Source organism: Acinonyx jubatus, chromosome C2 (genome assembly GCF_027475565.1).
Source record: "Acinonyx jubatus isolate Ajub_Pintada_27869175 chromosome C2, VMU_Ajub_asm_v1.0, whole genome shotgun sequence".
In the NCBI taxonomy this organism is placed as follows: Eukaryota; Metazoa; Chordata; class Mammalia; order Carnivora; family Felidae; genus Acinonyx; species Acinonyx jubatus.
In genome coordinates, this window is record NC_069384.1 from 131,632,261 (window position 1) to 131,649,456 (window position 17,196).

At 45.9% G+C, this 17,196-nt stretch overlaps 1 protein-coding gene across 3 annotated transcripts in view; it reads right to left on the minus strand.

Annotated features, from left to right (window-relative positions):
- The window catches only part of RFTN1 (raftlin, lipid raft linker 1), a 207,347-nt gene extending 206,108 nt beyond the window's left edge, over positions 1 to 1,239 (minus strand). The window contains exon 1 of one of the 3 annotated variants that reach the window (XM_027061902.2): positions 1,001 to 1,239. The gene's annotated coding sequence lies outside the window, so the exon portion shown is untranslated. Of the gene's footprint in view, positions 1 to 648; positions 951 to 1,000 lie in introns of those variants that run through there. The other 2 variants (XM_027061901.2, XM_027061900.2) reach the window with 2 other exon arrangements.
- Between the last annotated feature and the right edge of the window lie 15,957 nt (positions 1,240 to 17,196).

Genomic DNA, 17,196 nt, shown 5'->3' on the forward strand with positions numbered 1-17,196 from the left:
ACACACACACACACACACTTTTTGTTTAAGTCCCCCCAACAAACTCTCTGCCACTTTTCAGTGTCCCTGGGGACCACCCACAACCACATAGGGCAGCTAACTAAGCATAAGCAACTGGAGGCAACAGGGAGCGTGCCTGGGTTTAGCACTTTGGCCTCCACGCGGTTCTCGCTGCCAAAGACAGCGATATCCTAGGTCAAGGGCACGGGCTCTGGTCAGGGGGAAGGAGGAGTGTTGCATGCCTGACAATCGGTTTTCTGAAATGTACGTCACTATCACCCCGTCAAGACCTGACCTACCCTGGAGTCCCTTGAGCCTAGGAAAGCGGGTTAGGACGAGGAAAGAAGTCCCCTTACAGAAGGGGAGATGCCGTTTTCAGCGCTGGGGACTTCCCGTGCCCCGAGTCTCTGTGCCTCCAGTGGCTGCGGCGCTTCCCCTGGACACACGGCAGGTCTGCTCCCATCTATCCAGAACCCCTGCGCCAGGAACAAACCCACCTCCCAGGGCGCACGCAAAAGGGCGACTAGAGGCGCCTCCACCCCCTACCCCCACCCCACCGCAGCCTCGTGCCTTCCTGAACCTGGACTGCGTAGCCGGCTCCAGCCAGATCTTTGCCAAGGACCCCCTGCAGCAGTGTCCCGGACCCACCTGTAGCCTCGAAGCTTCCCCTCTGCTTCCTTCTTAGGCACCCCCGAGCCTGCAGAGTCCACGACCCCTAACAAACTGCTCTAGGGTGCCTCTCCCCATTGCGTGCCACGGATGATTTTTTTTTTTTTTCAAAAAAAGTTGGCCAAGAGCGTTGCGAGTCGTGGATCGCCGCTGACCCATCCAACCCCAGTAGGGGATGTGGTGGTGGGGGCGGTGGCCCTCTGGCAGCCCCGGCAACCTGCAGGGAGGCGCCACGCGGAGCTCCTCCTGCCCGCCCAGGTCCCGGTCCGCGGGGCCAGATGGCAGGGCCTGTGCCCGCCTACACCCCAAATCTTGCCGCGCGCCCACCTACCGTTAGGGACTGGCTGAGGAGAAGGCGCCGGCGCGGGCTCCCTGAGACAGCGTGTTCCGTCCCGGGAGGAAAGTTTGTGCCATACAGAGCAGGCGGCAAGGGGAAGGCGTGGGCACCAGTGGGTGGGGGCGGGAAGCGGCTGCGCGGCGTGCGCCGGTATATGTCGCTCCCGCGATCTGTGCGTCCGTCCCTCCGCGGAGCCCGCGGCCGCCGCGCTCCCGCTCGCTGCTCCCTGAGCCCGGCGCGCTCCGGCTCCAGCCCCGACGCGCCCGCCGCCCGCCGCCGCGCGCCGCCGCCGCCGCCGCCGCCGCCGCCGCGCGTCCGCCGGCTACACTTCCTCTTCCTCTGAACTCATGTGCAAAATATGCTGCGCTGCATCTTCGGGGGAGCCGCCGGCCCCTGACAGCCGCCGCGGGAGCAACGGGCCCGCCCCGCGCCCCTCGGCGCCCTGCACCCCCTTGACGCCCCGCGCAGCTGCCTCCACGCGGCCGGCCACCTGCGCGCGGCACACGCCGTACCCCACCGTCAACCCTAATGCCCCTCCGCGCAGAGGTCCAGGCGCCAAGACCACTCCCTCGACCCCTTCTAACCAAGGTTGTATGAGGCTAGAGTGCGCCTAGGGGACTGGGTTCCCTACATATTTGAGCTGGAGTGGTGGATGGTGACAGCCACCAGCGTGCTGATGGCTGAGGGTGTGGCAGGACCATTGAGAGTGGACTGTTCCTCCTCCCTATTCCACAGGTGGGCCATCTCAGGCGTCTAAGGTATTTGAGAGTTAGTGATTAATGAAAGGGATAATGCCGCCCACCCCTTGCCACGCCCGCTGTATTCTGCCTACTTCAGGTGTCCTTAAGGTTTCAGAAGATCTGGGGGACCATCTTGGCCTGCAACTTTAGGTTGCCCAAGGAGACAGTTATATAAATAAAGCACCAGGTCAGGGCTGACTTAGTAAAGTGAAGATGTGAGGCAGAACACTCATTAAAAAGCATTTTCCCCCCCTTGGAACTTTTTAAACAAAGCAGAATTACAGTGTAGGGGTTAAAAGCAGGAATCATAGCACCCGTTGGGGTTGGCCTAGCCTCCATCCTTACTCCCTGTGTGACTTGGGTAAGTGACTTAACTGCTCTGGGCCTGTTTCCTCATCTGTTAAATAGCACTTCCTCATGAGTTTTATGTGTAAAGTGTTTAGGAAGCACTCTATAACTTAGCTCTTGTCATTGTTATTATTAATACTATGAAGAGGACTGCAGCAAGACAGCTGACATAATCTAATTAACTATCTACATTTTCTGATTGGGCAAAGAGGGGGCCTTAGGCATTGGAGCCCACAGAGTGGTGGGCAGGTTGCAGGCCCCAACAGTGTTTTAATGAGGTCCTTCTGGTACTGATAACACCCCCCCAAGGGGTAGAGAAGCGCTATTTTCTTTTCAGGAATGCCTGTTCAGCACAGCTTCTTAGATATTTTCTTCCTTGTTTTCTCTTTCCATCGCCATCCCAGTTGTGTCCCTCCCTCCCGCCTGCCCCCACTCCACTGCCCACCATTTCTGTTTGTGTTTTCTGTTTTGCTCCTTTCTCTTTCTAGCTCACCGCTTATGGGCATCACTCACCACCACCAACTCCAATATCCCCCACTCTCTCCCCAGCTTGGCTTGCCCACTGGGAGAATACAACAAGACCAGGTGTCAGCCCAAGTCCAGGTTCAAACAGTAGTGTGTGGGGACAAATGTCCAGTGGCACCACCCTGGTTTTGAACACCCACCTATGAGGCCAAAAGGAGGGATCTTTATGTCATTTATCTGCCAAGGCCTTGAGTTTCACAAGTCAGGGCCCATCTGAAATCTTTCTGATCTTTTCTAATCCTTACCTCAGAGGGAAAAAAAATAACATTATGGGTGTTAACCAGAAGTTCAAAAGTAAACACGGAGTATTTGAATGAAGATAAAGAGTAAAGGGGGGAAATGCAGCATAACCTGGTTGCGGTTGGGGGGGAAGAAGTTGATTTCTTTTAAGCAAATCATTTTCATTCTATAAATTTTTGCACATAAGTGTGTTTTTTTTTTAACACCAGATCATTGGGGTTAATAAGTTATTCTGATGGTTTCCATTTTCTTCTACTCAACATCTTCCTAAGTACTATTTGTAAATGTCTTAAATGTCTTTTTTCCCTGCTTGAATCTGCCTTTTTTTAGGGTTTTCTAGAATTCTCAACTCCCCCCCCTAGATATTCTGACACTTCCAATCTGGTACCTAGTAGGTGTTCAATAAACATTTATGGAATGAATGGATGAGTCATTAGCATCCAGATCTTTCAAGGCTCCACGTAACCTACACTGAAAATCTGAAATATTCTAATTCTCTTTCACCTGGCATACCCAATGAGGAGTCAATGTTGGGTTCATTTGTGCTGTGTAGAGGTCAACCTCGATTTTCCAATTGGCTGCCATGCACTGGCCAGCCAGGGGATAGACCCTGGGCAGCTGGGACTCACCTCTGACTGACCTCGCCTACCCAGCGTCAACCCCAAAGATGCTGGATCTATATCCTGGTGGGTTACCTTGGCAACCTCACAATGTCATCTGTTAGAATGTCCTAGGGCGGCAGCTTTTAATTCTATCACAGCGGTCTCATCGGGGGTCATGTAATAGTGCTGTTTTTCCTCTGCTCACACTTCCTCCCCCTATGATTTAACACTAAGTACTCAGGGAGGGAGCTGAACACGGGGAAAACCGAGCTGTTATAGCACGACAGGTCACAGATGGCCCCAGAACTGGGATCCTGAGTGTTCGCAGTCAATAAAATGCAGGCCCCAAGTTAATGGGGAAGCTGGTTCTCTCAGCACCCTCATGGAAAGGAGAGGAGTTAAGCCAGCCTAGGCAAGCATAAGAAGCAGCCGTGGCCAGACTGTACAATTCTTGCAAAAGCTCAGTTAAAAGAACCCCCCACTGGAGCAATTCTCTCTCTTGGCCTCTGCGGCATCACCCCACTCCGGAGAAGATGAAGGCCATGGGTACCAGCAGCCGGAACAATTTTGCTGCACCCCAGCTACACTGAAGCTTGGAGGGAAGGAGAATCCCAGCTAATCCTCTGTTGTGCCCTCCTTCTCCCCACAGTGTCACCAAACTCAGCACCCCCAGCTTAGCTCAAAGTAACTCAGTCCCCCATTATTCTATAAAGAGCAGTAACAACTTATGCAGAAAGCAGACCCATCAAAAACTTGGGAACCTGAAGTGCTGTTATTCTATTTTTTCACATGGCCATGAAACCCAGCTCTTGTACAGGGCAGCTGAACAGCAGCATTTCAGGACTGACAGGAAAGAGAAGTAAACTCCTATGTGCCCTGGAGGTACAAGAATTATTCATCTTTATCAGCACGGTTAATATTTTAAGTGGGTTTGCAGTTACAGTGAGATCACAGTTTGGCCAGCTGCTCCACACTAAATGGCTGCAGGAAGCCGGCCCCATGTAGAGTGACACTGGTTTCTATGAGGAAGCATGGTGGCAGAGGCCAGAGTTCTGCGCCCCAGAGCCAGTGGCTTTGGAGGAACCCGCTGCCCTTTGTTTATTGTGAGAGGCACAGCCTTCCCAGACATACCCCCTGCCAGTCTGTGGTGCCCCTGGTCACAGTGGAGCGGGGCACACTCGTGCCAGCGTCCAGACATGCCCTGTAACCCTCGGCTGTGTGAAAGTGTGAATTGGGGTGGGGACAGGGGGCTTGTTAGGATGTTTTATATGTATGCACTGATTGGCCAAGGCCAGGGGCTTTTGTCCAAAGTGTAGTCAGAGTAGCGCTCTGCAAATGCCCCCATAGACATCGCCAGTTTGAGGAAACGTATGATTGCCAAATGTTCCATTCACACCATCACAAAACCCATGGATGTATTGTTATTTGGCTCCTGAATCTACTCCTCATTTTTCCTCTGAATTCCCAGGCTGTCAAACAGGCAGTTCAGGGGAGCAGGGGCCCTCCTGTGGCTGAGACAGAATTTGCTCTCCAGAGCAAAAAGCCATGAGACTGAATTTCAGGAATATTGTGTGAAGCATGCGGCTATTTGCAGCCTTGTTTCCCTCATGCAGCTTGATGAACCTTCTGGCTTTACCAAAAGCTACCCACAGCCATAGCCCTTTACTGGTTATTCCATTTATGGGACAAAATGGAATGCTCTACTGACTTGCATTTGTGGACAAACTTTATTATCAGAGATTATATATATATTCATATATTTATTGATGAATATATAGAAGCCTACATATGCTACAGGAATAGAAAAGAAGGTTGTGGAAATAAATCATTAAGTAAATGGTGGAATAAGATTTTGATACATTAATTGATATGCTTTTCCTTCTACCACCACTCCTTTCCCTCTCCCACTGTATTTCTTGTCATGCTGTACCAAGCCTCTTTTCTTCAGTTGAGACTAGAGAAGACCCAGTGTGCCACAAGAGAGACTTATCATGGCAATACAAGGGGAAAAAAAGTAAAATTCTTGGCTTTGGGGTTTCGAAAGTCAAGGTTAAAATATAAAATTAAAAAGATATGGAAAAATATGAAATCAAGTAGAAGCATTGTCCCCATCACATCTCCTTTCCTTCCCTACCCACCCATTATCACACACACACACACACACACACACACACACACACACACACACACCCCTTCCAAGAATAGATCAAAGTTGCCAAACAGGAGCAAGGGAAGCTGAGAGAAACAGAGGGCTATGCCAATAGGGAACATTTGGTAGGACTCAAGGACTGACGACAGTCAGAGTCCAGAAGCCCGCTTCCCTCTATTCAAGTGAGAATCATCCACATAACACGTGGAAACCCTGTAGACAGACAACTAGACAACAGTTCTTAGAACTTGTCCAGGAGCACTACAGATCTTCAGCAGAGGAAGGAAAAGTGCTGTTCATCCTTCCCACTGATATTTGGCAATGAACTCCCATATAGAGCAGCCAGAGCATGACCTGTGGGTCATCCAGAAGGACTAACTCCTATTCCTCAACTTCAACCCTCATTTAACTGCCTAAGAAGCCATTTAGCCCTTGAGAGTGTGGTCGTTCAAAACCTCAGGGACAGTGAAAAGATCCGAGTGTAAAAGATGTTCCTATCTATTTCTGTTAAGCCTGTACTTAGATGGGCCCAAGTGGACCAACTCAAAATCCTGTGGTGATCATCAGTGCTGTTCCCCAAATATTTCTGGTCCTTTCCTGGTCCTATGGTAGAATTGGTCTTCATAGCTCCTTGTGATTGGGAGAGGTTATATGACTAGTTCTGGCTGGTGAATTGTGAGCAGAAGTGATGTGTACCACTTTCATGAAAATGACTTAATTGTCAGGACGAGACCTTCCAGATTTCTCTCTTCCCTCTAGCAAGGCCGCTGGCAACATTTGGTCCATGCTGAGCCCTCCATCTAACCTGCAATGATTATGTAACAGGAAGAGGAAATGACTTGCTTTACACCACTGAAACTGTAAGTTGTTTCTGCAGCATAAGCTAGCCTATGCTGACTGATATTACCTATTAGAAGCCACTAGATGTTCTGAAAGGCATCACAAGCGTATCTGGGAGCTGTTAGAATAAAGGAGGGATCCAATTAGGAATATTTCCCTCTTGGAATCCTAGTAATTCTCAAGATGATCAAAACACAATAAGAGCTATTATTACACATTTAATGTTAACCTATTTATTGAGAACATGCTATGTGCCAACACTACACTAGGAACAGAGATCGGCAGGGAAAGAACAGGCGCTATTCCTATTCTCAGAAAGCTTTCAGTCTAGCAACATGGGGCAGTTATCTAATGACTGAAAAGGAAATAAGGGCCTAGAGAAATTGACAGACTTGCCCAAGGCGATGCCATTAATAAATGGTGAAGTGGGCTTAAACTTGAACTTTTTGCCTCAAAATTCTTGAGCTTTCTTCACTGTCCCAAGTCACTTTAAAACCACAAAATCGGTATTGCTTCAAGGCTGCTCAAAAGAGTAGGTAAAATTTAATCCTAGGCTTGCCTTATGGTTCCCTCCTAATATTTGCTGACACCTGACATTTCTGTAATAAGCACACTTTTCATTCCATAATTAGTACTTAGCACAGGGCCTGATAAATAATAGGCATTCCCTAAATGTTTTTTTTTTTTTAATGAGTAAAACATACTTGAATGAATGGATGAATGAAATAAGAAGGCTTAACTACTTAAAACTACTGACTTAAATATCAGATATACTGAATTTCGCTCATACTAGACCACAACTAAGTAATCACTCAACGCAGGTGTTATGCCTAAGATGGACAAACAGGTTTTTTGGAATACTGATGCTCTTCCTGATCCCAACACATCCTGTCATCTCACCCCTTATCTTTATTGGGGAACCAGCTAAACTGTGTGGCATCCATAGCTCAGGGAATGGTTATTTCAGCAGAAGGACAAAGAAAAGTCTTGGGGGTCTCAAAAGCTTGTGAGTTCAATTGTCCAGGGAGATTCAACATTAAAAAACAATTCTTAAAGAGGCAGATAAAGGTCTCTCCAACCTCCCCCAAGGGCATAATATCATCCCATACTGCAGGGAGGGAGAAAAATGTGAGGAGGTGCCGGAGTGAGTGGACATTTTAAGTCCCTCAGAAAGAGACCCAATATCCTGCCCTTACAGTATATGCAAAAGGAAGCACAGCAAATCCCACTTCAGTGCAGTAAAGTAGCTTGTATTGAACCAATTCTCTACAGAGAAACTCTAGACGATATCTAAGAAACAACTCTCTGAAGGCAATGAAAAGCAACTGAAAATAGGTAGAAACTGGGAGGGAGGTGACATTTGAAAAATTGAAACATCCGTGGGTGGGTTTCCCTTTTTTTTAATGGCTTTTTATCAAGGCCCCAGTTAGCACCCTGCAGGGCAGCCCAAACTTGAACTAGAAACCTACAGTCGCACCAGCCAAGGAATCAGACGACAGATTTCAGAGTGATCACAGCAGCTGGAAAGTGAGGGGACAGAAGCCCAGAAAGGAGAGAGCCATAGACGGGAAGCACCAAACTGTATTAAATCTGCCTGACCCCTGAACTAGACCCTAAGCACCACCCACTGCAAAGGAGACCAAGTTTGGAGTTGTAACTCAGCATAGTTAATTTCCTGCTAAGATGTTTTAAAAATCAATATTCTTGAGAGTAACATAGCAGAATCCAGAGTCTTGGCAATGTATCACTCACAAAGGTCCACAGTACCATCCAAAATTACTAGACGTTTAGGGGCGCCTGGGTGGCGCAGTCGGTTAAGCGTCCGACTTCAGCCAGGTCACGATCTCGCGGCCCGTGAGTTCGAGCCCCGCGTCGGGCTCTGGGCTGATTGCTCAGAGCCTGGAGCCTGTTTCCGATTCTGTGTCTCCCTCTCTCTCTGCCCCTCCCCTGTTCATGCTCTGTCTGTCTCTGTCCCAAAAATAAATAAACGTTGAAAAAAAAATTTTTTTTTCAAAATTACTAGATGTTCAAAAGAAAAAGGAAAACATAATCCATATCCAAGACAAAGATTAGTCAACGGAGACCAACCTCAAGATGAGTCAGGTGTTGGAATAAGATTAAGATGTTAAAGCAGCTATTATAGCTATTCTCAAGAATATAAAGAAAATATCTCTGATGAGTGAACAAATAGGCAATCTAAGCACAGAGATAAAACCTATAGAAAGAAAAGAACCCAATGGAAATTCTAAAACTGAATATCTGATATAAAAGTGAATAATAATAATGGTGGGTGGTATAATAAAAACCTGAGATGTGTTTGGGAGAGCCCAATTCCAGAAGGAATACTGATGGGAGTCCAGAAGGGACTCATGGTTCCTGTCCCAGGTAGAGCTCCGGCTGGTACTCAGCATGGTTTGTCTGGGCAGCTGGGTCTGAGGAAGCCTCCAGGTCCACTGGACCGTACCATACTATGGAAGAAACAGAACAACTCCTGAGCACCTGAGGCAAGCACAAAAGTGGTAAAGGGCTGTAAATCCCTCAAAGTTTACAGTAGTCAGTAAAGGCACAGGAACCACAAAATACTCTCATGTGTTTAATATTTTTTTTAATGTTTAATATTTTTTTTAATGTTTAATTATTTTTGAGCAGACAGCAGACGAGCAGGGGAGGGGCAGAGAGAGGGAGACACAGAATCCAAAGCAGGCTCTAGGCTCCGAGCTGTCAGCACAGAACTTGACGCAGGGCTCGAATCCATTAACTGCGAGATCATGACCTGAGCTGAAGTCGGACGCTTAACTGACTGAGCCACCCAGGCGCCCCTCTCATGTATTTAAAGCAGCCGGAGAGTTAGCTGAGAGACCTGGACCAACAGGAGGTTGTACCAGATCTTATGGCTAATACAGCAGAGAGCAGTATGAAACAACAATAGAAAACCAGACACTGCAAAGATGTCTCTGTGGATGGCATCCTGGATGTTGATGACACAGATCAGGTTGCTAAATCCTGCTCATGCTTTGGCACAATGTGATCCCCTCCCCGCCACCACCACCACCAAAACTTATGCATAGTGGGGGCCAATCCTGAAATTGGGAATAAGTTTCTACCACCTCTGCACCCCCTCTGAAATGTTTTATTTTTAGCACACCTGAGTACCTACTATGCTAATATGAGATAATGTGTGTGATATGAGATTAGACAGTTGAAGGTTGACATCACGATTAGCAAACAAACATAGGGGCCTCCACCCACTCTTCCTGTGCTGTATGGAAGGAACTCTGAACAGTTAAGAGTCATTTCCCCCCTAGCTGCTAGCATATGGTTCATGCTCTACAGTATGAGCATAGCTTCTCAAGGTTTCTGGTTTTTGTTCCCTTCCAAATATGATTTTTATATAAAGGGGCTTCCTTCCAAGAGATTTTTGTTAACTGAGATTTAACTGTATTGCCTGATATGCAGCCATTTACTCCTTTCCTATTTTCCCAAATACATGAGGGTTCTGATCTAGTCATGTCTCCATTTCCTAGGATTCCCTGGCTTATAAAATAATATGAATGAATACATACACAAACAAAGGAATGAATAAACAGGTGAATACCATTTGTCTTAGTCTGTTCAGGTTGCTATAACTAAATACCATAGACAGGGTGGCTTATAAACAGCAAACAGTTATTTCTTACAGTTCTGGAGGATGAGAAGTCCAAGATCAGCAACCCCGCCCCCCCACCGCTGCCCACGCACATTCAGCGTCTGATGAGAGCCCACTTCCTAGATGACATCCTTTCAATATAACCTCACATGGTGGAAAGGACAAGAGAGCTCTCTGGGGCCTCTTTTATAAGGGCAGTAATCCCATTCATGAGGGCTCTGTCTGCATGACTTAATCAGCTCCCAAAGGCCTCACCTCCTAATACCATCACTCTAGGGGTTAGGATTTCAACAGATAAATTTTGAGGGGACATAAACACTCAGACCATAGCACCATTCATACCAGGAGCTAATGCCTATATGTTGGATTAATAATGTTTCTTGAAAAGCCTGTTCTTCCCTCCTCCTAACTCACTCTGTTCTCATCCCTTTTGAAACACATTTCAAGGGTTTAAATGTCAGTGGCTGCAGGCCCACTTTCCTCCCTCCTGTTGTCTGTCGTCTCTCTACTCGGCTGAAATGGGAGCTTTGGAATAGAGCTCTCTGTCAATCACCACTGAGGCCTTTTCTCTCAGCCCTACTGACTCCAGACCCAAGTATCAAGAGTCGGGCTGACAGGCCTGGCAGTCTGGGGAAAGAGCCTGAGAGGCTTTTTCGCAGGCCTAAATCTTGCTTTTGGCATGTGGCCTCAGCTAAGCAACAGCTGGATGGCAAGAGGCCAGACTCCAACATCTGCCTTCTTCTGCAGGCGTTAGTAGCAAGCATCTTTGCTAATGCTATTATTAAGGAATTATCAATATTTTACAACTGTTAATCACTTTTGGAAAAAAAAAAAAACAGCTAGTTAAGTCATGTAGGGCAGGACCTGGATGGTCAAGATATAATAAGGCAGGTCTTATTCTTAACTCTCCTTTCCTCTCAGGGTCATTATACTGATTCAATATTTTAAGGAGGGAAACTCTGATTCCAAAAGCCATCTCCACTCTTGTCTTTTCTTTTATCCCAGTAAGAGGCTCTAATGAAGAGTCTATAAGTAAACTTTATTTTAAATAACAGAGAGTGTGCACACCAGGGTTCTAGAGAGATGGGTTCTGGTTACCTTAAGGTGTAAAGAAAATTAGGAAAAAGCTTTTAGGTAGTTGATAAAATCAACAGGAACACTGAGGAATGAGGCTTGGGCAGTGTGGCTAATTGTGTTTTCCAAAGATGGCCTGCAATGATATCTCCCGTCCCACATGCTCTTCCAGAGCCAATCCCCCATCAAAAAGTGGAGTATAATTTCCCTCTCCTTAATCTGAGCAGTTTGCTGCATACTCATAACCAATGGAATGAGGTATAAGCATAAGCAAAGCTATGTGACCTCTGTAGATAGAAGATAAAGCATTTTCCACTTAGCTGGTGTTCACTCATGAAACATTCAGCTACCAAGCAAGTGGTCCAACTGCTCTGAGGCTACCATGTTTTGAGGAAGCCCAAGCCAGCCCACATGGAGACCACATGGAGAGAGAAAGAGATGCCCAGACAGCCCTAGGCCAGCACTCTCACTGATTTAAACTGATGAGAGACCCGACCGGAACCACCCTGTCTAGCCTCCCCCTAATCCTGATCCATAAAAATCATGAGAAATAACAAAATGGCTTACTGTTTGAAGCCACTAGGTTTTGGAGTTACTTGTTATGCAGCAATAGCTAACCAGAACAGTCAGAAATAAAGGAATGTAAGAAAAGGATTAGAAACAGTTTGTTCAAATGGGATCTTCTCACCAGCTAGATTTCCTCCATCCCCTTAGATTTCCCACTGCTGAGTTCCTGGTTTTATAGAGATAGATAAGAAAATTAGCAATGAACATAAGTCTTGAAATTTCAGTGGCATACAGACTGTGTTAAGTATAAAGTTAACAACCTGAAGCAAAACTCCCCCAAAACAGTCTTCTGGCCTCCCTCTTGCCTTTCTTATTTGTCCCTAGTACAAAATAAAACTAAGCCAAAGATATCAGGTGGTGTCTTGTCTAGGTAGGCACGCATTTTGTGAGTACATCTTTCTAAAAATGGGTCTATATTTTTCAGATGTTCATGTTCACGTTTTAAAAACGTGGGCTGAAATATGTAAGAGAAACACCTCTGAGCTCTTAAAAATCTACACATACACATGCACTCTCTGTGGGGCTTGCACAGTGAGACTCATACATCCTCAGATGATTGGAAGGGAGAGCCCTTTGGCCCACAAGGGAGACGATGACAAAAAGTACTCTTGTTACTTTTTGAGAACCAGCAGCTTACCTCACCTTTGAGTTCCTATTTTTGGTTCCCATTATGATACTCAAAAGAAACTTTCATTAACATTTTTACTTAAACAAAACCAAGATACAATTAACAACCGCTTCGGGATTTTCAAGTCCTGACATTCGGGAATTTCCCAGAAAGTGTTTTTAATTTTACAAGTAAAATGTGTTCTGGAGGTGAAATATAGCCCCTGACTCATCTGCCTGACCACACAACAAGTAGTGTGTCATCTATTCCTTATACATAAACCCCCTGGGTGTTGGGGGAATGACCATGATCACTGACAAATGCCAGTGCTGTCCCATTTCCAGATGATGGAAACCTGGAAAGCTTTTCCAAATGTGTTTGCCATCAAGACTAACAACAGAGGATACCAGAACTTGGCTTGTTTGGGCTGCCAAACAGGACAAGTGAGGATCAGGCCACATAACCCATTTGGATAAAGGCTAAGGACTGATGTCCTAGGTCGTGTTCCAGATTCTACTGTTGAACAACAAATCATTCCAAAATGCAGCTAACCTCATGGCCACATAATGACACTTTCACCATACACATCCTCCCCAATTCAAGGGGATGGACACAGACACCCACCCAGTGAGACAAGTCACATTGTAAGAAGAGCATGTGGGATGAGAGACCCTGTGGTTGCCACCTTTGGAAATTACAATTTGCCACAAGTCAGGTTCTCTAGAAGCAGAACTTGAAATAGGGATTCTTGTGCCAGTCATTTATTAAGGAATAGGGAAGGAGAAGAAGCTCAATAAGGATGCAGTTTCAAGTGAAGTCTACTCTCAGTCCAATCTTGCAAAGAGCTCTGGAGCATACTGTGTTTTGCAACGTGTGTCTTTCCTTGAGGCAAAGAAATAGGGCACGTGTACACCCACATCAGTCAGCCATTAGCTCAGAGAGGCCCCGGGGTAGGACGCTGTAACTCCCAGGTACCTCAGAGAGAGTCAACTCCAGGCACCCAAGGGTATTGCACAGGCAAGGATTGCCTTGTGAGCCTTCAGCAGCACCCAGTAAAAGAACTGCTGTGAACTTGGGTGGGTACAAGGGTTTGTGCTACAATAGACATGTGAGGACATATTCAGGGGGTAAAGTCTATAGGGAATAGCAGGTTAGGACCTGAGTCTCAGGTAGGCCCAGGAGGTTAGTCCCTAGGATGGAAGATGTTGAAGTGTTGAGTGGGAGGTGTGTTCATGGCGCATCCAAAGTATCTAATCTAAACAGGATTTGGAGACCCAGTCAGAAGACTTGTCAGATTCAGGGCAGGAAATCAATTTAAATTGGCTTAAGCAAAAAGAGAACGTATTGGATCATGAAATAAGAAAGTCAATAAAAAGTGCCAATCCAGGCTGGATCCAGGGCTCAAACAGTATCTTCGAGATTTGGCTTCCTCTTCTTCCCCCTCCACCTCTCTCTTCCATCTCTCTCTCTCTCTCTCTCTCCCTCTCCCTCCCTTTTTATGAGCTCTATTAGGAGCTTGTACCTTTTGGAGAAAAGATGGCTGCCAGAAATGCTAGGGTCATATTCCCCAGGCTCAGCAGCCCTGTGAGGAAAGAGCTTTCCTTTCCCATTCTTACGAAAGTCCCATCATTGAGCATCACCAGCTTTGAGTAGCCTGACTTGGTCACATGGTCATCTCTCAACCAATCACTGTGGCCAAGATGATGTGACCCTCTGGCCAGGACTGAGTCATATGCTCATCCTTGGGGCTGAAGGAGTCAGTTCCACTAGAACCACAAAAATTGGAAGTAAAGGAGGGACAATTTCACAGGGAAAAGTAGGGAACAGTTACCAGAAGAAGAAGGTTAAGACAAGACAGGGAAAATACCCCTAGCAGAGGAAATTAAAGAATGTGTGAGGAATCTAGTCACTGGTGAACGAGGATAGCGTGCCTACAATGATCATGGCAGACCCCATTCAGAGTCAGGTGCCTCTGAGCCTAAGTTGCATCTGACTCCTCTGCCCAAGGGCAATCTTGATTCCAGAATTTGGGGCCAGAGTCCCACATGTGAAGATTTAACCACCAGGAGAGGTTATGATTCTCCAGCTTTGGGGCGGGGGCCTCAAAAACAGGAGGCCAAAAAGTCATTACAATCTTATCCTCCAGTTAGATAAGAGATTCTTAGTGACCATGCAAGTTTTTAAAAACTCTAACTGTAAATTTTGTTTGATCGAATATCACATGATTAGAGGTCTGAAAAATAATATCTACGAAGAAAGTCAAAGAAATTGGTATTAATTAGCCAGGGAAAATAAACAGAAACACACACACACACACACACACACACACCCCACAGAGATGGAAGAGTATTTTTAATTAAGTCATCTTCCTTATTTAAAAAGATGGTAACTAGCCATTCTTGAGCTCTACTGAGGATGAAATAAAAAGCAAATGGGCTTAATTGCAGCATTGGGGAATTAAACATAAGAAGGAATTCTTTGTTCAACACTGGCCTAAATTTTAAGCTCTATTTAATTGTAAGCTTCCTCTGGGTAAAAAAAAAAAAAAAAAAACAAAAAACTGTGTCTTCTTTATGTTCCCCAAAGTTTGAAAAGACAGAAAACTGAAAACTCTGAAAGACAGAGACCTATACCAGACTCTAACGTTTAAGATTTTATTTATGGCTACGTATGAATCTGATTTATCCATTGTATCAGGAATATTTTGGCTGCAAGTAAGCTAACTTTAATGATTTAAACAGATAGTAATTGTTTTTCTTACGTAACAAAAAGTCTCAAGGCAACAGCTTGCTGGCTCTGGTTTGCAGCTTACAGACTTCTTTTGGTCCTTCCCTCGTGGTTGCAAGATGGCTACTGCAACTCCAGGTATCACGTCCATCTTCCATCAGAAAGAAGAGGGAAGGGACAGCAACTATATCTGGAAAGTATATGCTTTCCAAGAACCACAGAGACAACAGGAACTTAGGTCTTATTGGTCAGAATTATGTAACTTGGAACCTCCAGTTAAAAGGTAGGGTAAGGAATTGAGAACAGGAGTTAGATCAGCCATGGAGTTAGATCCACGACGTTGCATTATTTTTGCAAATATATAGCTGTGAACATGATATGAACCAGTAAATATTTGTCCCAAGCAATGACTTCATTTCTGGAATTTAGGCAGACCTCTTGTCTCTCTTGGACAATCTCAGCTTTCCAAGTCAGATAACCATTCATGTTTGGCTCTTTATTTTGGTGTGGGAAGTGCTTCTCCCCAGGCTTAATCATCAGAGCCTAGTGAGACTGTTGATCCAGAAGGAAGTTCTGACATAGGTGTGTGGGCACATGATCTGGGCCAAGCCATTGATAGTAACCCAATCACCTGTTCCCAGAGATTGGTCTATGGGTGGTCATGAGTCCCTAGCAGGGCCAGTCAGTCATTCCCTAGGATTTTTTATTTCGAGTTAGAGGAAAAAAGAATCCTTAAGTTTGGTGGGAGAGCTGGAAATGGGCTGCTGACAAACATCTTCCCCATGTGGAGAAAGTCTATCTTGAGGAGAAAATGAGGCCACAACCACACAGAGATATAGAGTCCAGATAGCATGTGAGAGCAAAGGAGAAAGAACTACTTACAATCTTGTTTAAGTCTCTGAATCTAATTGTGGATGACCTAACACTCACATGAGCCAAAGTTCCTGTTTTGTTCAGATTGGTTTTGCTGCATTTCTATCCACTGCACCTGAAAGTCTTGATTAATTAAGAGGTTGCACAAACACCCACTAATGCCGATGCCATTTATTTGGAATTAAGAAAAAGGTCTGCCAAGGGGAAATGAGGAAATGCTTCATGTACTTATATTGAGCTAGTAAGATTTTTTAAAGCACTTAGAAATACCATAATATGCAAATGTTGCTGTTAGACAATTACAATTTCTATAGTTGTTTCCTGTCCTTTTTTTTTAGAGCCCATTTAAAGGCCTCTATGATGAGCAGTGTTTGCCATCTGCTCCTCTACAATGATTACTTTACGTGCTGGAAAATACTGCTATAGAAGGGACCTTAGGATGACAGCCTGGCCAGATGGGAATGGGCTACAATAGGAGCTAGACATCTGAGTTCCTATCTGTGCTTATGCTACTGAAGTGCTGTGTGGACTAGTATAAGTTACTTGGCCTCTCTGGGCTTCAGTTTCTTCATCTGTTCACTCAAAGTCATAAACTAAAGCCTCTGAGGCCCTTTTCACTTCTGTTCTGTGTCAGTGTGATCATTAGGACTAACACTTGACTTTACCCATAAGGCCCAGGAGTATGCCCAAGTCTTACTGCGAGGACACAGTCTAGAATGCAGACATCCCAACTCCCAGACTGTCCTTGAAGTCAGACTAACCTCCTTGTCAGTTATAGGAGAATGGCTCCATTCTGTTGGGCTGATAGGAGTTACTTTTATTCATTGCAGAGCACCTGATCATTTTACTCCACGTGACCAAGCATAAAGAATGAGGCCAGCTCATAAGCTCAGTCCCTATGTGGGCCACTTAACTTCCTTCTCTTCATGGCCCAGGAGATACCCCAGTGACAGGGTGTTGTCTTGCAAATGCATGCACTTGGCAGAGAAGGACCAGGAAAGATTAGGCAGATGCAACTGGGAGGCCTATTGGGGGATAATGGAAAAAGGCACCTATGTCTATGTCTGAAGGAGTGGGTCTCTGAGTGTATGAGGAAGGTGCATTCAAAATCATCACCCGAGTGGGAGGTCAGATGCCAAGGTGAGGGGTCAGCCGCCTCCCCAGACCCACCATCATACCAACAAGGACCGTGCAGTGAGGTCCTTGAGGCAGGGGTCAGTGTGTCTCCAAAGTAGGATCTAGGGAGAGAGTC